The sequence below is a fragment of the Equus quagga genome, chromosome 8 (genome assembly GCF_021613505.1).
Source record: "Equus quagga isolate Etosha38 chromosome 8, UCLA_HA_Equagga_1.0, whole genome shotgun sequence".
Classification (NCBI taxonomy): domain Eukaryota; kingdom Metazoa; phylum Chordata; class Mammalia; order Perissodactyla; family Equidae; genus Equus; species Equus quagga.
This window is the reverse complement of record NC_060274.1, coordinates 57,495,182-57,515,084: the sequence shown is the minus strand read 5'-3', so window position 1 is coordinate 57,515,084 and position 19,903 is coordinate 57,495,182. Positions and strand designations below refer to the sequence as shown.

At 39.3% G+C, this 19,903-nt stretch overlaps 1 long non-coding RNA gene across 1 annotated transcript in view; it reads right to left on the bottom strand.

Moving 5' to 3' along the window:
* Positions 1-19,903, bottom strand: part of LOC124243524 (uncharacterized) — a 46,973-nt gene that overhangs the window by 8,200 nt on the left and 18,870 nt on the right. The gene's annotated exons all lie outside the window — the stretch shown is intronic.

The following is a 19,903-nucleotide window of genomic DNA, read 5'->3' as shown; positions in this document are numbered from 1 at the left end:
TGTGATTCTCATCACACAATTTCAAAATAAGGTACTGGTACCAACTGAGCACAACGCGAGTGGAAATATACCTAATGTCTATTTCTATATTAAAAGAAACAATGTATGCATATCAAAATAGGTATATCAAATAAATCTATGTATCTGAAACTCCATTATGGCAGATCAATTTAAATTGAAAAAGGAGCCAATTGGGCATGAAACAAGTGGGCTATATCTGCATACTCAGTATGTGTACATATAGAGCCAGACCTTTCCACCAAGGCCACTGATCAGAGCCAGCTACACGGAAGCTCCATCAGAACAAAGATTCACAGAATAGACAGACTCTAACTCACCAATTTTCTACCCAATATTGTGTATTCAATAATGATCCTATTATTAAGTACATGGGCATAATTGAAGGTAATCTGAAGAAATATAGATACAACTGCTTTCTTCACATTACATTGTCATTATAACTAACAACATTTAAATGTAGGCATGTACTTACTGACAAATTTTGGTGATAAATCATAAAGTAAATATTCACATTTTATATACTTAATGGCAGTGGATACTCTGCCATTAAGTTCTCAGGGTACTCTGATTGACTACTCTTTGAAACCTCTAACCTTTACCTTCCTTGAAAAATAAAGCAGGGGCTGGCCTGGTCACATAGTGGTTAAGTTCATGCACTCTGCTGCAGTGGCCCAGGGTTCACAGGTTCGGATTCCAGGCATGGACCTATACTGCTCATCAAGCCATGCTGTGGCGGCATCTCACATATAAAACAGAAGAAGACTGCCACAGATGTTAGCTCAGGGACAATCTTCCTCACCAAAAAAAATGGAATGGCCATAGCTTGGTGTGCCGACTGATAACATGTGTGGGCCACGGGGAGACAGAGTGTGATACTCGAACAATGTCCACTCCCAAGAAACACTGTGAACCAACCAGCTCTGATGGCTGCCATGGTAGTAGCCCCAGCAGGCTGCCCAGCCTCCAGCTCTGCTCCCAGACCCACACTTCAGGGTTTGCTTCAAAAGCCACTGGTCCCTAAGCCACCTTGTACCCTGGAAGCAGTTTTTAAAAAAATAAAAAACAAAAGTAAAGTAAAACTCTTCTATCTATAAGTGGGGTATAAATATTGTGAGAGAATAGATGCATGTAATTATCATTTACTCTCTCAGGCAAGTAGTCTACCCAGAAAACAAAAAAAACTTCCCTCATGGTAGCATACCTCTATGGTAGAAGTTTAGGAATTTAAAATGTAACCTCAGTCTCTCCACTGCCTGCCCTCTACTCTACTTAGTCTGGTCTTATATCTAGTTTAGACCCCCCAAGTTCTCCACATTGCCCTCAGCTCTGCCACTGCCCACACTCCTCCATGTCCCGACTGTTGCCTATGGTGAGAGTTACACTGGAGCCATTATCGTTTCTTTTATCACCATTCAGAAGCAGAAGCATTTGTTTGGTTGTAGTTCTCACCATTGATTCATTCAACATATATGTATTTCATGACTGTTACATGTCAGATATTTTTCTCGTCACTGGGGACACAAATGTAAACAAGAAACTTCTACTTGTTCTAATGGAACTTAGCAAAGCCACCATTCTACCAGATATCATGGCAGTGGGGTTGGGGAAGGAAGGGGAGAAGACAGGAGAAGTGATGAGTGGAGCCAGATCCCCAGCCTCCAATCTCTGGTGCTGGGAAGAAACCAGGCAGCAGTGGACTGTGGTAAGCAACCGTTGTTGTTGCTGGTAGGCTCAATCCTTTTTGTCCATGGAGTTGCTTGGCCAGATCTCTAGCACCCACTGGAAATGGCCTTGAGCAGTAACCTCACCCACACCCTGGATTTCCAACCAGCCATAATGCTAAATACTGAATGTCAAGTAGCTTAGATTCTCAATTTTATCTTTAAACCACAGCCCAAGAAGGAACGGAGTCTTCAACTTCTTGTATAATTTTCCAAGCTACTCCATTCAGTTCCCCCAGGCACAACAGGATATAATACATTTAACTAATTATATTTTTTATTGGGTTTAGTTGAGAAAACGTTTGAACTCAGCCAGTTGTACATTTATTTCAGGATCCTCAAGTTCTACAAAAATATCTACTAAGTACCTCAATTTTGATAGTTTTCATGGTGTGTCACATTTTACACCTCATGGTTACTTGAATTAAGCTGACAGTTTTATATATAGCAGGGCATACATCTTGTATGTAATTTGTGGACCCCCTCTGTTTTGGAATGGTCTGTACACATTTAACCTGCTATTAAAAACACATTGGTACCCAGAGAAATGGATAGCTTCAGAGCCACTATCTTTTCCCTGATTACAACAAACAATGTTGGAAGTTGAGACATATGAATAAACATCTGGAAATGTGTGTGTATACCCATCTTTCCTGCAGGTAAAATGACTAGAAGTGCCTTTAAAATGTCAGGAATGGGCCACTATATATATTCTCCAAATCATAGATGTTTTCAAGCCTATGAAAAAACTTTATTATGAAAATTCTTTTTTTTTTTTTTTGAGGAAGATTAGCCCTGAGCTAACGTCTGCCACCAATCCTTCTCTTTTTGCTGAGGAAGACTGGTGATGAGCTAACATCCCTGCCCATCTTCCTCGACTTTATATGTGAGACGCCTACCACAGCATGGCTTGACAAGTGATGCGTAGGTCCGCACCGGGGATCCGAATCAGCAAACCCCAGGCCACTGAAGCGGAAATTGTGAACTTAACCGCTGCGCCACCAGGCTGGCCCCAATTATGAGAATTTTTTTAAAAGGCACCATATTCAAAATTCATCAACAACTCAAACTTAGAATTTACATGTACAAATTTTCCTAATTTGGGAGCGTTATTAAACCTTTTATTACTGTATCTAATATTTTATGTTTTTATACTAATAATTTACAATATATAGGGAATACTACTTCATAACATAAAATATTTGACCTTCCACACAACATAATTTAGCCAGAACATCTATGCCAAAAGTGACACAAAAGATCTTTTTGTTTTCTTTCTTAGATTAGCTTTATTAAGGTGTAATTCACATACAATAAAATGCATTTATATTATGTGCACAAGTCCTATAAGTTTTGACAAATGTGTAGAAGCATGTGACCAAGTAGTCAACACCACAACCCAGCTGTGGAACATTTCCATCCCACCAAAAAGTTTCCTCAGACTTCTTTGCAATCAATCCCCCAATCTCCACCCCAGGCTACCACTAAGCTACTATTGCTATAGATTAGTTTCCTCTGTTCTAGAATTTCATAGAAATGGAGTCACACAGCATGCATGCTTATGCCTGGTTACTTTTACTCAACATGATAATGCTGAGATTCATCCACACTGTTGCGTGTTTCAGTAGTTTATGCCTTTTCATTGCCTACTGGTATTCCATTATACAATATACCACAATTTGCTTATTCATTCATCTGTTGGTAGACATTTTGGTTATTCAAAGGTATTTTTAGCAGCGCTGTGCCATTGCTTTCACTACAGCTGTGTGCACATGCATGTGTGTGTTGTAGTGTAGTGATGTGTGTGTGTTTGTGGGGGAAGGGGGTTTGTGTAGCATGAAAGATGAGGTGTCTGGCCAAGTATAGCTAGAAGAAGAATGAAGGAGATGACAGAATACTTCTAGTTACTCTAACTTCGGAGTTTCTCCCCCAAATTAGGATTCTTGGCAAATTCCCCCATCTTTGACTTGCTTAGACGTCTTTTTCGTTTGAAAAGTTTTGTAATGGTTCAAGAGAGCAGCAGTGGATGATTGTGGGCTATGAGCAGAGCTTTATATGGCACCAGGTTTAACATGGTGGTCCCTGGATGCTCACCCTTGTCTCCCTTCTGAAAGGGTCACTGGAAGGCACGAGTCACTGCATAAACCAGAGTTTCTCCCCCGCCTCTGACTGGTCTTTTGTGAAGACTATTTGAGAGGAGGAAAGCATTAGTTTTTCATGAAAGAATCTTCTTGCCAAGGACATGAAGATGCCAACGTCCACCTGGTCTGCTGACCCAGGTGGAATTTTCCCTTTTCTGAGACTCTTGAGGGGATGACAGACAATTCACTGGGTCTCTATTAATTTCCTAGGGCTGCTGTAACAAATTACTACAAACTGAGTGGCCTAAAACAACAAACACTCACTTTTTCACAGTTCTGGAGGCCAGAAATCTCAAATCAATGTGTCAGCAGCACTGCGCTCCCTCTGGAAGCTCTAGGGGAGAATGCCTCCCTTGCTTCTCACTTCTGGTAGCTGTGTCATTCCGTGGCTGTGGCCACACCTCTCTCTGCTCCAACCTCACATTGCCCTCTCCTCTGACTGACTGTCATCTCTCTTTGCCTCTCTTATAAGGACACATGTGATGGAATTTAGGGCCCACCTAGATACTTCATAGTTATTTTCTCATCTCAAAATCCTCAATGCAATGACACCTGCAAAGACCCTTTTTTTCAAATAAGGTAACATTTAAAGTTCCAGGAATTAGGACTTGATATCTTTGGGTGAGCATTATTCAACTTACTGCAGCCTTATCCATTTATTAGTTCATTCTATAAATACTTATTTGTCTACTCTTTGCCCAGATCTCTTTGAGGCACCAAACAAAGTTCCTACCAGCATGGAGTTTATATTCCAAAAAAGACAGTCTCTAGGTAAATGTGCTATCATGCAGTTGAGTAAGACAGGGAAGGAAGAAAAACCAGTCAAAGAGCGTATTACTAAAGCAGCTGCTAGAACACCAGGGGCTCAATTCTGCCAGGAACGCATCCCAGAACTGTCCACTAGAAAGACAGGAGCTGGAGCACTTCTCCACAGGCTCCTGTCCACCACTGGGTGAGGGATGCCTCAACAACATTAACTTCCTTAGACTTTGGGCTGCACTTGCGTGTAGTCTGAGCAAACTCCTGCCAGTCCAGAGAAAGCCCTGGGACAGAATATATTACACTTTTGAGATGACAGTGGTATGTGAGAGGAGCCTGTGCCTGCACAGAACTGTCCACTACGGCTGCAGCAGAAATCAAAAGTGAACTGAGGGGACATGACAGGGGCACCAGGGGCATCTGCCACACTTGCCTTACAGGATTCACCACATTCTCTCTCTCTGCCTTTGCACCTATTGCACATAATGCGGTTAACAAGAGTTGTGCAATACTCAAAACTAAGCACAAATACTACATACACGATTGACCATGAGCCACTACAGAGGCCCAGAGCAGCTACAAAGACAGTGCACAACCACCATCGCCATCTGTTAGTGGAAAACAGAATTGCTATGCTTTTACTTGCAAAGTAGCTCTGTTTGGATTAGGAAAAGTTCATAATTGAAACTTTGTAAGCAGAGGAATTATGTAATTCTTACGTCACACGGTTTCTGTGAGGTGTAAATAACACAATTCACAGGAAAGCACTTTTTCTATCATAAAATATTATATAAATGTTAGTTTCTATAAAGTTACGGGAGGGCTTAAAGCTTCGTCTCTGCTCCTAGCCCAGATTAAATGGTCCATTGTAGCCAGATACCAAGCGGGTATCCGAGAGTATAGAATGCTATTCTTACTTTTGCCTTCTGCCTAAAACACCCATTCTGTGACTTCCACCTGCTAAGAGTTAAAGTCCAGTGCAGATGTCACCCAAGAAAATTGATCATTTACTTCTGTGTGTTCCCTCTGCATCATCCCTAATAGAGCACACACCACAGCACACCGAAGTTCACGGTAAACATTTCTCTGGCCTCACTCAATAGTGAACCTCCTGAAGGCAAGGACTATACCTGATCCCTCTTTGCATGCCTAGCACGTAGCATTATATTTGGCATCCAGTATTCATTCGATAAACATTTGTTGAAATTGTTGAATTAATTTGCCATCAAATAACAGCAGCCTCCTTCCTACTTAGCTGTGTCTCACAGCAAGCAGCGGGGCCCAGCAGGGTGGAAGAGATGAAGGGAATTCATATAAAATCAATTTATTTGGGGAGAAAATGTACTGTATTAAATGAAATGATTCAGTTTCATCTTTTTTGTGCACAGCTTCAGAGCTGTACATGATCATAATTTTTATGTCACATATCAAGTCCCTTAAGTCATACGGAGATATGTTACTTTTCTGTACATAGCATAACACTATAAAAACAGTACTAACAATTCTGCAGGAACTAAATCCTGGAATTACAGAAAGTGAAAATTCTAACAACCCACCTGGTAATGGCTGGGTCTTATACAGTTAAAAAAAAAAAAACTCCTAGAAACCTACAGATAGTATATAATGCACATACTCATAAAATTTTCAATTTTAAGAAAAAGAAAGACATCAGTTCCAAAGGAGAGAAAAACATATGGTTCATTTTAAATCAGTAGGCTCCATTCCAATTAAAAAGGCTGCAGACTAGAAGACCACTCAAGATTGTGATGACTTCATGGGATCCTTTCCTGTCTTTCCTGAAACTAACGAGAAATACTTAGGATATACCAGGCCATAGATCAGAAAAATATGTAAACGTGACTGTGTGATAACAACTCTGAACTGGAGAAAGGCTTTGTGGAAATGAAGCATCCTAATTGACTGGAATGATGCCCAAGTGTAGTTAGTTTAACGTAGCCATACTGTAGATCATGCTTTCTTACCAGAATATGAAAACAACTGCCAAGTAGGATTTAGAAAACCGAAAAAAAAAAAAAAGATTTTTCCCTTTGAAGTTCAGTGGTGGCCTGCTCTGCACACATATCCAGGGTTTGACTTGCTCTCTCGCAATTTCATTTGAACACAGGCAACGGACCTGAGACAAAGTTGTGATGCAGCCAGCCTTCTGGCCACTGCCCTCCCACTCCTGTGCCGTCATCTGCGCTCAGAATCTAACGTCCTCTGCTGAGGAGGGGGCGATGGTGAAGCCACTCTGCTCCTCGCTCACTTCACCCCTTCTCCTAATCCCTCCTACAAAATGTGCTGACCTTGTTCACACCCCAGTCTCTTCCAACTCACAGCTTCCCACACTGGGCACACGATTCTTGAGCTGGCGTTTACTAATGTGCTGCTGCCTCCAGGGTAACATTTATTTTTAATAGAGGTTTTTCTGGAGACAATCATTAGAGTCATTCCGGTGGGGGGGACTGACAGCTCGATGCCAAGTCAGTAAGGAAGATACTTTCTGACAGTCCTTTTTGCACCTCCAGGTCACACCATAAACAGTTTGTCACTCTCCCTTCTCTCAGGGGAAGACTTCTGTCCAAGAAGTCAACATCCTTCAACAGGAGGATGAAGGTTCTCAGTCTTGATGACTTCCAGGAGCACTTTGGGGGACCTCTCAAACACTGATCCTCATCTCCTTGCCTCATGAGCCTCTTTATTACTTTCATCCCACGGTCTTGTAAACCATTCATGAGGAAATAGTGAAGTAGCTCCTGAAAACTTGTTAATAAACTTATTGCCAAGAGTCACTCAGTAAAATTCATATGTAATAGTTTGTTGTTCTTTTCATAGAAAAGTAGCAACAGGAATAATTTGAGGACAAGGGACACATACTGCCCCATTTTCCCACAGGAAAAAAGAGAACCTATTTCCTTGCAAATGCAACTATTTGGAAAATGTTATCGATAAGGCAAACAAAATTCAGGAGAAGGGAGTACCCTTTCTTTTTTCTCCCTGAAACCCTTCGAAAGTTGGACCTCACTCACAGTCCTGGTTCTGTTCTCTGAAGCCGTCTATCTATCATCTATCTTCTTTTTTCTTTCTCTCCAACTGCCTCTGTTTTCTTTATGCCATCTTTTAGAACTTCTGGAAAAGGCTAGATGGGAAACAGAGTTCTGGGACTAGGAGGGACAACCATGCCCTTCCCAGAATGCTTGCTCAGGCCAAGACCCCAGCGCACGTGGCCCTTCCACAAAATGTGTTAGCCTTGCTTTGCCTATGGTTAGAAGAATCCGAAAAAGAGTGTCTGTAAACATGTAACTGAAGAGACCAGAAACACACCAAACTCAGAGAGAAACAGTTATCCTCTCAGGGAAAAAGATCTCTGTAGTTGTATTTTACTAGACTGAAGTTAATCAATTGCAGTCTAACCTTTCAAGGAAAAGAGTGAATAGAAGATAGATAGTTAACAGAAACATGAAAGGAAAAAATGAAACCTAAGGTGACACTGTTTCCCATTACTTTCCAGGTGAGGAATACTACTCTGAATGTGACCAAAAGGAGCACATACACTTATCCAGGTAGTAGAAACAGACTCATCAAGCCTCATACTGATCTAAAATAAATATTTCCATTTTTTTCTGAATCCATGATCTCAAGCATTCTTTTAATAGTAAAATTGAATTTTCTACATCTCTCAAATATCAGGAAAATAGATGCTCTGGATAAGAGACACAAGCATTCCATCACTGGAAAAAGTTATCACTCCTTGGGCTCTAATAAGTTAGCCATAAGGTTTATACATCTTCTTGTACAAGTTTGGTTAATTTGTATCTATTACCATGATACTCTGCGTTCACCTAGCTCAAAGCTGAGAACCATATCCTTATAACTTCTCCAACAAATAAAAATAGCTATTGTTTAACTCATTTTTACCATATGCCAGACATTCTGTAAGCAATTTCTACACATTAACATATTTTACCTTCACAATAACCCTATACAGTAGGAATTATTATTACCCCCATTTTACAGATAAGGAAAATGAAGAACTTGCTTATTATTACACAGCTGGTAAGTGTCAGAGTCTGGCTCCATAGCCTGTGCCCGTAAGCCCTTTACGATGCTGCCTTTTAAAGTAGCACATGTGCTGGCAGCCCTCATGTGGGCCTCCAGCCAGTCTATCCAAGTGCTGCCGCCTTAAGTTATGAAGCAGAATTTTTAAATAAAATGCAATGTATTAAATTTTGAATGAATATTATAACTGATATGCAGCAAATAAAATTTTTCACATTTCACTAGGTAGTATTTGATACTTAAAAAAGAGTACTGTAAGTTATAAGCATAATCATAAAATGAGTATCCATGAATCCTCACCCCTACCTAACCACGTCACCTTCACCAGTACACCCATCTGTGTGCTCTGTCTAGATCCTATCCCCATATCCCCATTTCTACCCTACAGAAAAAATCGCTATGCTAAATTTTGTGTTTACAATTCCTATCTTTCATATTATGGTTTTAACATATATGTAAATATACATTTTTCTGAGCTTTATAAAATGGTATCATATTGCATGTATTCTCTTTATTTTTCCATTCAAACTTATTCCCAAGTTTCATCCATGCTGTTGCATGTATTTGTAACACATTCAGTTCGCTGACTTCCCATAACTATTCCCCAGTCTGAAAGTTAAGTATAGGAGATTTAAATACAAGTTAATTCCTTTATAGAGATTCTATAATGGAGGGATAACTTGAGCAGATTCTTAAAAGGTAGTTGGTTTGCTTAAATCGAAAGGAGGAAGGTGAACACTTGAGGGAAAAAAAAGAAGTATAAGGAAAGTACAAAAGCAGGAAAATTCAAGATACGTTCAGGTGAAAACACGTTTCGCTTCGATAATATGTTGAAGTCAGTGAAAGACAGCCAGCCAAGGTGAGTGAGAAGGAACAATCAGAGAGGTGGGACGAAAACAGGGAGAAAGTGGCGTTTTAGGAGGAAAACGAGGTATGGTTGAAGAAATAAATGATCAACTAAGTTGAAAACTGCTGATGAGAGAAAAGTACCCCCTGAATTTTTCAACACCGTCATCAAGCCATCCATTTAACATTCAGTTCATCTACTGTCCCTCGTTCTAATTTCATGGTCACCCAATCACTTTCTGATTAAGAACTGATTTTCCATATAATTCTGCTTGTAGAGGGAGAATTCATCAAGAATAAGAACTTCAAGTATTTCTAGTCCCTCTGATAAGATATCTTATGATAAATCAATAAAGTAGTTTTCAATATGAGTCTAGTTCCCATACGTAACTACAGGAGTGTATTTATCCTTTTGGGTTGCTATAACAAAATACTGTAGACTGGGTGGTTTAAAAAGCAGACATTTATTTCTCACAGTTCTGGAGGCTGGGAAGTGCAAGATCAAGATCCCAGTCAATCCAGTTCCTGATAAGAGCTCTCTTCCTGGTTTGCAGATAGCTCCCTTTGCTCTGTGTCCTCCCAGGATGGAGAGAAAGCCATCTCTCTTCTTATAAAGCCATTAATGTTATAATGAGGGCCTCAATGTCATGACATTATCCAACCCTAATTACCTCTCCAAAGCGCAAACTCCAAACATCATTGCATTGGGCAGTTAGGGCTTCAGCATATGAATTCTAGGAGGCTACAACTCAATCCACATCAGGGAGAAATGTGGGTGTTCCCATGTGACTATAATAATCTCAAAACAAACTATTACAGAGGTATCTGTGTTCTAATCTGCAGAGAACACATAATGTGAGCCCATCTCAAGACCTGATCATTATTGTCCTGCAAAAAGCACATCTTTGGCTTCATAGTGTTAGCAAAATCTTGGAATTTGGCACCTAAACAAAGTTAGTATGAAGTGAGAGTCAACCTGTCTCCAAACAGCTTCCCACAGGCAATAATCATAGCTTCCAGAGTGAAATCCATCAACTAAACTCTGCGGAGACCTTCAACCTCCTTGTATAAAAAGAATTGAACACATTTCCTTATGTATAAAAGTAAATAGGATGTATAAAATTCTGAGAGCAATTTCCAACTTCCATTCACTAAGGAACTGACGCAGCCCCTCAGTCACAGTGATCAGAGAATACTGTATCCTCTGTCTGGATCTACAGACCTCTACTTTCAGGTCTGGTCATCATTTTTGTATGCCGTGTGTAAGTCCGATTCTAAGTTTCCTAACAAACTGCAGAAAATGTTTCATTGTCGCTCATGCACTGCTTACAACAAAATCATTAAGCACCAGATATTATCCATTGATTTATAGTTTGCTTTCCTCTAACATGTTCTGCAAAACACTGGCCTCCTTCTCTACCTGCTAAAAGAAAAGGCTTTCTTTTCTCCAACTAACCTCAGTATGCTGGGTCTTTGTTCTCTCTACTACGATCAGCGTTAGTTTTCTTCATATTTTTCAAAGTATTTTTATGCTTTTTGCAGGAAATGCTACTTTCTGTTTGATGTCAAAACTGAAAACACCTACTTCCCCAAGGTTCAGTCCTTAAGTCTTTGCAAATGACAACATTAACCAACCTTCTGCCCACAACACCACCCCTATCCCATACCTGCCAACAGGGGTCGTATGGCTTAATAAGTTTCATTAACTTATATGCATGTTACTATAATACATTTTCTTTATCTCAAAGAAAAGAATTTGTTAAAAATTGATTAAATAATTTGACCTCTAGATTCTTGAAGGCTACTTCTATATATGCTCTCAAAACAACGTTTTTATACTTAGTTGAGAATTTTTGTTTTTTACACATTTTAAATTATTTCTGAATTTTGCTAGAAAGAGCTTTTCATTCCTAAATTTAACTCTTTGGTGGCTAACTCTCCTAAATTTCTTCTCCCTTTGGGGTGCAATATTTTGCTACTTTCTCAAGATTTAGCCACAGCACAGATTGGACCTACCCATGTTTTATGTCTTCCATTCTGCTGTTTCTTAAACTCATCAATTGCATCAATTTTCCATTTCTCAAATATTTGTCTGCAATATAGTTATATGTCAAGTCTATTTTGTCACTGCCAAGATTTGGTCATTTTGCAACTGATTTAGACCTAAATAGTGTCATTCACTTTGCAGAAGCATGCGGTTATGACAGTGTCTTATAACAAAAATAACTCTGCTTACTGATAGGAAAATCATAGATTATGAAATGCAATTTCCTTTTCTTGACTCTAATGATTCTTTCTTTTAAACTAAAAGTCAACTATAAGATTTAACTATTTATTTTCTTAACTAAATGTACTGTTCTTTCTTGGTTTCAGCAATTGGTGAGCAAACTTTACTCCTAAGTAAACAGTCTAGTTTTCAGAATATCTGCTCCCATAATCAAACATCACTGTGCTCATTCTAGTGCTTGACTTTGTTAAGAGGACATAATATCACCCATATCCTGGCTTCCAAATACATTTTCTCACCAAAAGGAACCAGGGATCCTTGGAGAAATAGCTGAATCCCAGGGCTGAAATTTAAAATGCATTTGGAAAAATCTTGTGCCAGAATAAAAGGAAGTGCTCAAAAAATCATGAGGAAATAACCAGAAGATAGAGAAGCCAGTTTGACGGGATTCTCATTGATCAAATCTGGGATAATTTTATCATCAAAATACATACAACAAAAACCTGCAAACAGATGTTCATAGCAGCTTTATTCATAACTGCCAAAACTTGGAAGCCACCAAGATGTCCTTCAGTAGGTGAATGGATAAACTGCAGCACAACTAGACAGTGAAGTATGATTCAGTGCTAAAAAAAGAAAAATGAGCACCTGAGCCATGAAAAGACATGGAGGAATCCTAAATGCATATTACTAAGTTAAAGAAGCCAATCTGAAAAGGCTACACACTGTATGGTTCCAACTGTATGACATTCCCAAAAAAGCAAATCTATGGAGACACCAAAAAGATCAGTGGTTGTCAGGATTTGGGGAGGGCAGGCAGAGATAAACAGGTGGAGCACAGAGGATTTTTAGGGTAGTGAAAATACTCTTTATGATACCATACTGGTGGGTACATGTCATTATACATTTGTCCAAACCCGTAAAATGTACGACACCAAGAGCAAACCCTAAGGGAAACTACGAACTTTGGGTGATTATGATGTGTCAGTGGAGGTTCATCAATTATAACAAGTGTACCACTGTGGGGCATGATGCTGATAATCAGGGAGGCTTCTGGGGCAGGGGATATGGGGAATCTGTGACCTTCTCAATTTTTCTGTGAACCTAAAACTGCTCTTAAAAAAAAAATCTTTAAAAACAAACAATAGGGGCTGGCCCCGTGGCCAAGTAGTTAAGTTCACACGCTCTGCTTTGCAGACTAGGGTTTTACCAGTTCAGATCCTTGGCACAGACCTAGCACCACTCATCAAGCCATGCTGAGATGGCATCCCACCAGAAGGACCTGCAACTAGAATACAGAACTATGTACTGGGGGGCTTTGGGGAGAAGAAGAAGAAGGAAAAAAAAAGATTGCACTAGACGTTAGCTCAGGTGCCAATCTTTAAATTAATTAATTAGTTGATTAATTAATAATTAATAATAAATAAATAAATACTGAGGCCAGCCTGGTAGTGTATTGGTCAAGTTCACATGATCTGCTTCAGCCACCCAGGGTTCGCAGGGTTGGATCCTGGGCCAGACTTATACACCATTTGTCAACCTATGCTGTGGCAGCATCCCACATACAAAATAGAGGAAGCTTGGCACAGATGTTAGCTCGGTGACAATCTTCCTCAAGCAAAAAGAGGCAGATTGGCAACAGATGTTAGCTCAGTGACAATCTTCCTCACCAAAAAATAAATAAGTAAATACATACATACATACAAAGGATAATACATTATAACCCATTGAATTCAATAAGAATCACTGGGTCCTTGTTTATAATAACCAATCTGGGTCCTCGCCTATAATAACCAATGAATAAACAAATAAATAGGAGAGAAAAGAAAACTCTTCCTCACAGTAAAATGCCAACTAAGAAATGTAGAAGCAAGAGCAGAGGTCCAAAATCACCATTTTACAACCATCATAGTAAAAACTGACTCAGGCAAGAATCATCAGTGGGTGCTAAATCTAACGGCGAAAAGCTTAAAAAGAATAGGTTATTTATAGAGTCTCAAAGTATTTTCCCACAAAGAACTTCTTAGTTTCAAAAGAGAAAGAACTAATAACAGTAGAGTGGGAAGACTGGTAACGCCTAATTAAGGTGATCAAAAGTAACGTCACTAGGGACCAGCCTGGTGGCCTAGTGGTTAAGTTTGTGCACTCTGCTTTGGCTGCCGAGGGTTCACAGGTTCAGATCCCAGCTGCAGACCTACGTACCACTCATCAAGCCATGCTATGGTGGCATCCCATGGACACAATAGAGGGAGACTGGCACAGATGTTAGCTCAGGGACAATCTTCCTCACTAAAAACAAACAAAAAAAGGCAACATCACCAATAAGGTGTGCTTTTGGATATGAGAAGGAAAAACAACTCATATGTACAATTCCACCCAAAATACATAACCTAAATGTAATCAAAAGAAACATCAAAGATACCCAAATAGAAGGCCATTCTATAAACTAATTGTCCTGTGTTCTTCAAAAATGTCAATGGTATGAAAGACAAAGAACAGCCAACGAACTCTCCCAGTTTAAAGAAGACTGAATACATTATGACAACTAAATGCAATACATGAAGTGGATTCTGAACTAGGGGAAAAGTTCTGTAAAGGACACAGGGTCCCCAGAGAAACAGAACCAATAGGATGTATACACAGAGAGAAAGAGATTTATTATAAGGAATTGGCTCAAACAATTATGGAGGCCAGCAAGTCCCAAGATAGGTAGGGTGACCCAAGAGAGACAATGGTGTAGCGCCAGTCTGAAGACCTGCAGGCTTGAGACCCAGGAAGAGTCAATGCCTCAGTTTGAGCCCAAAGCAGGAAAAAGCTGATGTCCCAGTTCAAAGATCATCAGGCAGAAAGAATTCACTCATACTGGGAGGCTGTGAGGGTCAGCTTTTTTGTTCAGTTCAGGCTTTCAACTGACTGGATGAAGCCCACTCACATTAGGGAGGGCAACCTGCTTTGCTCAGTCTACCAATTTCAATGTTAACCTCATCCAAAACACCCTGCAGAAACATCCAGAATAATGTTTGACCAAATATCTGAGTACCCTGTGGCCCAGTCATGTTGACACATGACATTTTAACTATCACAGACACTATTGGGGAAGTTGATAAAATTAGAATACAGTTTACAGATTAGATAAAAGTATTATATAAATGTTGTTTCCTTAATTTGACTGTTGTAATTTGGCTATATGAGAGAATATTCTTGTTTATAGAAATACACACTGAAAAATTATTGGGTAAAGAGGCATGTTGTACACAACATGTCTTCAAGGTAACCTATGAATTGGGAGAAAATATTTGCAAATCATATATCTTTGAAAGGAGTTAATATGAAAAATATATAAAGAACTCATACAACTCTATAACCAAAAAAAATCTGATTAAAAAATGGGCAAAGGATCCGAATAGACATTTTTCCAAAGAAGACATATGAATGGCCAACAAGCACATGAGAAGATGCTTGACATCACTAATCATCAGGGAAATGCAAATTAAAACCACAATGAGATATCACTTCACAGCTGTTAGAATGGCTACTATCAAAAAGACAGGAAATAACAAGTGCTGATGAGGATGTGGAGAAAAGGGAGCCCTTGGGCACTGTTGGTGAGAATGTAAAATGGTGCAGCCACTATGGAAAACAGTTTGGAGGTTCCTCAAAAGATTAAAAATAGAACTGCCATATGATCCAGCAATCCCACTTCTAGGGACATAGCTGAAAGAAATGAAATCAGTATCTTGATATCTGCACCACAGCATTATTCACAACAGCCAAGACATGGATACAACCTAAGTGTTCATCAACAGATGAATGGATAAAGAATATGTAGTATATATAAACAATGGAATATTATCAAGCCGTAAAAAAGAAGGAAATCCTGCCTTTTGCAACAACACGGATGGACTTCGAGGGTATTATGCTAAGTAAAATAAGTCAGAGAAAGACTAATACTGTATATTACTTATACATGGGATCTAAAAAAACTGAACTCATAAAAAAGACTGTAGAATAGTGATTGCAGGGGCTGGGTGATGGGGGAAATGGGGACATGTTGGTCAAAGGGTACAAACCTCCAGTTATAAGATTAGTAAGTTATAGGGTCTAATGTACAACTTGGTGACTATAATTAACAGTACTGTATTATATACATGAAAGTTGTTAAGAGAGCAGACCTTAAATGTGATCACCACAAGAAAGAGAAAATGGCAATTATGTTAGGAGATGGAGGTGTTAACAAACCTTACTGTGGTAATCATTTCGTAATACATATGTATATCAAATCATCAAGTTGTACACCTTAAACTGACCTATGTTACATGTCAATAATATCTCAATAAAGCTAGGAAAAATATAAAATTTTTTTTTTTAAATATTTTTTTTTTAAAGATTTTATTTTTTCCTTTTTCTCCCCAAAGCCCCCCAGTACATAGTTGTATATTCTTCGTTGTGGGTCCTTCTAGTTGTGGCATGTGGGACGCTGCCTCAGCGTGGTTTGATGAGCAGTGCCATGTCCGCGCCCAGGATTCGAACCAACGAAACACTGGGCCGCTTGCAGCGGAGCGCGCGAACTTAACCACTCGGCCACGGGGCCAGCCCCGAAAAATATAAAATTTTTAAAAATAAAAATTGTCAAAAAAAAAGAATTTCAAACAGTTCAGAAAAAAATCAAGATATAAAGAGAGAGGAAATGATAAAGCAAATGTTGCAAAATGTTAAAAATTGTTAAATGCAAGTAAACAGTATAATTGAGTTTTTGCAACTTTTCTGTAAGATTTAAATCATTTCAAAACAAAAAATTAGAGAGAGAGAGAGAGAGTAACTTCAATAATCCTAGAAGTTCTTATTTTATTGATATGGAATGAGGCCTGGATTTGGGATTTTTTTAAAGCTCTCCAGGTGATTCAACAGTACAGCCAGACTTGGGAATCATGCAGCTAAAGGGATCTAATCTCACCTATAAAATGGTCCCACAATATGTTACATTGAGTTTAAACCCTAAATTTTCCCGCCAGTTTTATTAATAAGGTCAAATTTCATCATCATTATAGTCAATAAGTATACATTGACATATTATACTAATAAGGCAAATACCAGAATAAGCACTTCTTGGATTCACTTTGTAAATGATATCCAGGGTCTATGCCCACCTGGTGTCAATAAGTCTTCCTCTCACACCACCAATGGGGTCATCACACACAAGCTGAGCGCTGAAGCCAAATGCTCCGTGTAGGCTGAATTTCATTCCCAGGGGAAGAAAGTTACCCTTGCTTGAGGCTGTGTGAGCCACAACACCTCTTCTTCTGAAACTCTACAGTTAATCCTGAAACAACCAGCTGCAGACCACCTAGTGAGTAATGGACTTGAGCAGGTCAGTAGAGGACCATATAATTTACATTCATTAAAACTAATTTAAAAACCACAAGCAGGAACTAAAAGCTAGTGACTTTTATAATCAGCAATTATTGGACTACACCACAAACTACTTCTAACAACTCTTTTAAAAACTTTCCTCTCTAAACAATTAACTCTACCCTACACCCTAGACCAGAGTTTAGTGTTGGGTTTTGCATTCTTCCAGGGAGATCATTTTATAATTCTGGAATAGGGACTCTAACGATCATGACATTTATCTCCAGTGTAAAATGTAAACAGTCTAAGCAGAGATTTACGGCTTCGTCTGATCCAATGGAGACGCAGTGTCCTCATACATCCTTTCATTCTTTCCACAAACATTTGTTGAACATCTACTCTCTGAAAAGTATAATATAGGTGTATTTGTGATCTGAGAACTACAGTATTTGGAAAGAACACAGATGAAAATTTTGACCTCCATGCTGAAGCCATCTGTGAGGACCATTAAATCCACTTTTCAGCCAGTGATTCAAAGAAAAGCTCTGATTTAATCTCTACCTTAACCTTATAAGCAATCCTCAAGTGAAGTTCTTTGACTAGATAATAATTAACAGCACCTCCAACTCCAAGACCTTTAATGAATGTTTTAACATTTATAAGCTCAAATGGTGCATTCCAGTAAAAAATCAGATGACACCACGGATCAATTTTTAATTTAGTATTCAGAGATTATAATTCTGTATCTTTTAAATATATATTCAGGGAGTGGTATAAGTGGTACACTGCTGGACTCAAGAAAGAGCAGTTAAAGATGACCAAGCCCTAGGAGTTTATCAAAAGAGGTGAACAAGCTATGTTATAATTTACCACACAGTTTCCTAAACATAGTATGAACTATCATACCTCTATGCCTTGACACATCCTATTCCTCAACTGGGAATCCCCTTTCCTTTCTCTTCCTGGAAAACATCTATCTCAACTGAAGTGAAGCCTCATTATTTAAAGTACACTTCAGTAACTCACATTATACTTAGTGGGTTTTGGTTTAACTGGTTTTGTTTCTTAGAAGTCCATGTCACCCATGTATTATTAACTGCTGTAGGACTGGACTGATTCATATTCATTTTTATAGCCTCAAGTGCCTAGCAAAGTGCTTGGCATGGTCTAGGGCCCCAATAAATATTTGCTAAATTTGAACCAAACTGAAAGGAATACTATCATTCTGAACTAAGACAAAGATTTTTCATGTCATTGAGCAGATGCTGTTAAAGAAGAAAAACATTTTAAAAAAATTATGTGGCCCCAGCTTTTGACACTAAGAAAGATGTGGTAGCAAATATTGCTACTATTCAATCCAATTAGCAAGATATATAGTCTATACACAACCCAGTGCTTTTAGAGACTCCTTAAGGAGTGACACAACTCCCTTCTCCAGTGAGATGTAGCATACAGATAGCTTTAAATAATAGGCACATGGCAATCTAAGGGAAGACATGGCATTTAATAACACATTTCCTGCATTAGGCCATGTAGGGGAGGAGGACATTTCCTCTCCCCAAATGGGGGTTCGTCTGGCCGGAGAACGAATTAAATTCACATGAGACAGAATAGCAAGAGAAAATTAAACAAAGCTTTATGAAGAACCATGGCCCGGGGCCTTTCTTCCCAAAGGAAGAAAGGGCACCGAAGAAGTGGGGTGCACATAGTGGTTATATACCCCCAAACAGGGTGTTTCACATGTGACTGAAATGTCCCTCCCACAATAGTCACAAGATTGCCCTGTCAGCACAGTGCTTGATAGACACAGCAGGTAATGGTCTGCTATCTCGGTGGGGCGTAGCAGGAGGCAAGTCGATTGTCTGGAGCTGGGCTGGAGCTGGGCGGTCACAGGTGAGTGCAGCAATCAGTTCCTAGCCTAAAGAAAGATGCTTAATCTTTAAGGAGATGCCAACGTTGGGAGGGGGAGGGAAGTCAGTTACAGGAGGTTACCAGACTAGCACAATAAAATGCAGATTTTAAGTCGTTGCCTTTGGTATTGATTAAGAGTTTTTGGAGAGTAGGTCATCTCCTTTCTTCTTCCTGGTACAGAGAGGGAGGCACCTTTTACAGATAGAGATTTACCTTACAAATGTAAACGTGTCCTAGCAAAGGGCAAGTTCCATTCCTCAGAGCCTCCTTCCCTGTCCCAGTTTATCAAAAGCAAACAGCCTCAAATAATCCTGATGCCAAAGAGACATATCTTGGGGTGGCCAATTCTAGGTCCCCACAGCCACAGCTCTCCAGCTTAAGTCTACAGATTCAAACAAAGAAAATTAGCTCCACATTCCCTCTGGGAATTTAAACCAAGTCAAAATTATTAATAACCCTTTGGTCCTGGAATGTTTACCAATATGCCACTTCCCTTTCGTCAATAATGAGTATTTAGCTAGTCCCATAAAACTGACAATCCAGAGAGTCAATCATAGTTCTGTCAATGGTCAGAATGGTCAAATAAGAAACCATCCTTTGCTTCTTTTTTAACCCTCTACTATTCTAGCTTGCATACTGTATGACTGAAATCTCCATCTCTTTAGCCAAAACTAAAGATGCTAGGTCTAACCCACTCCTATGAACATTGTTTAACTTTTCCAAAAAAGGTTACATCCAAGCACTCATCTTTACTCTGTTCTATTTCAAGGCCATCTCCATGGCCAATTCAATGGCCTGCACTATTTGGAAACAGAGTTTTGGAGGAAAACATTTTCACACATTTTGGAGGATTTGCCTTTCATTCAACT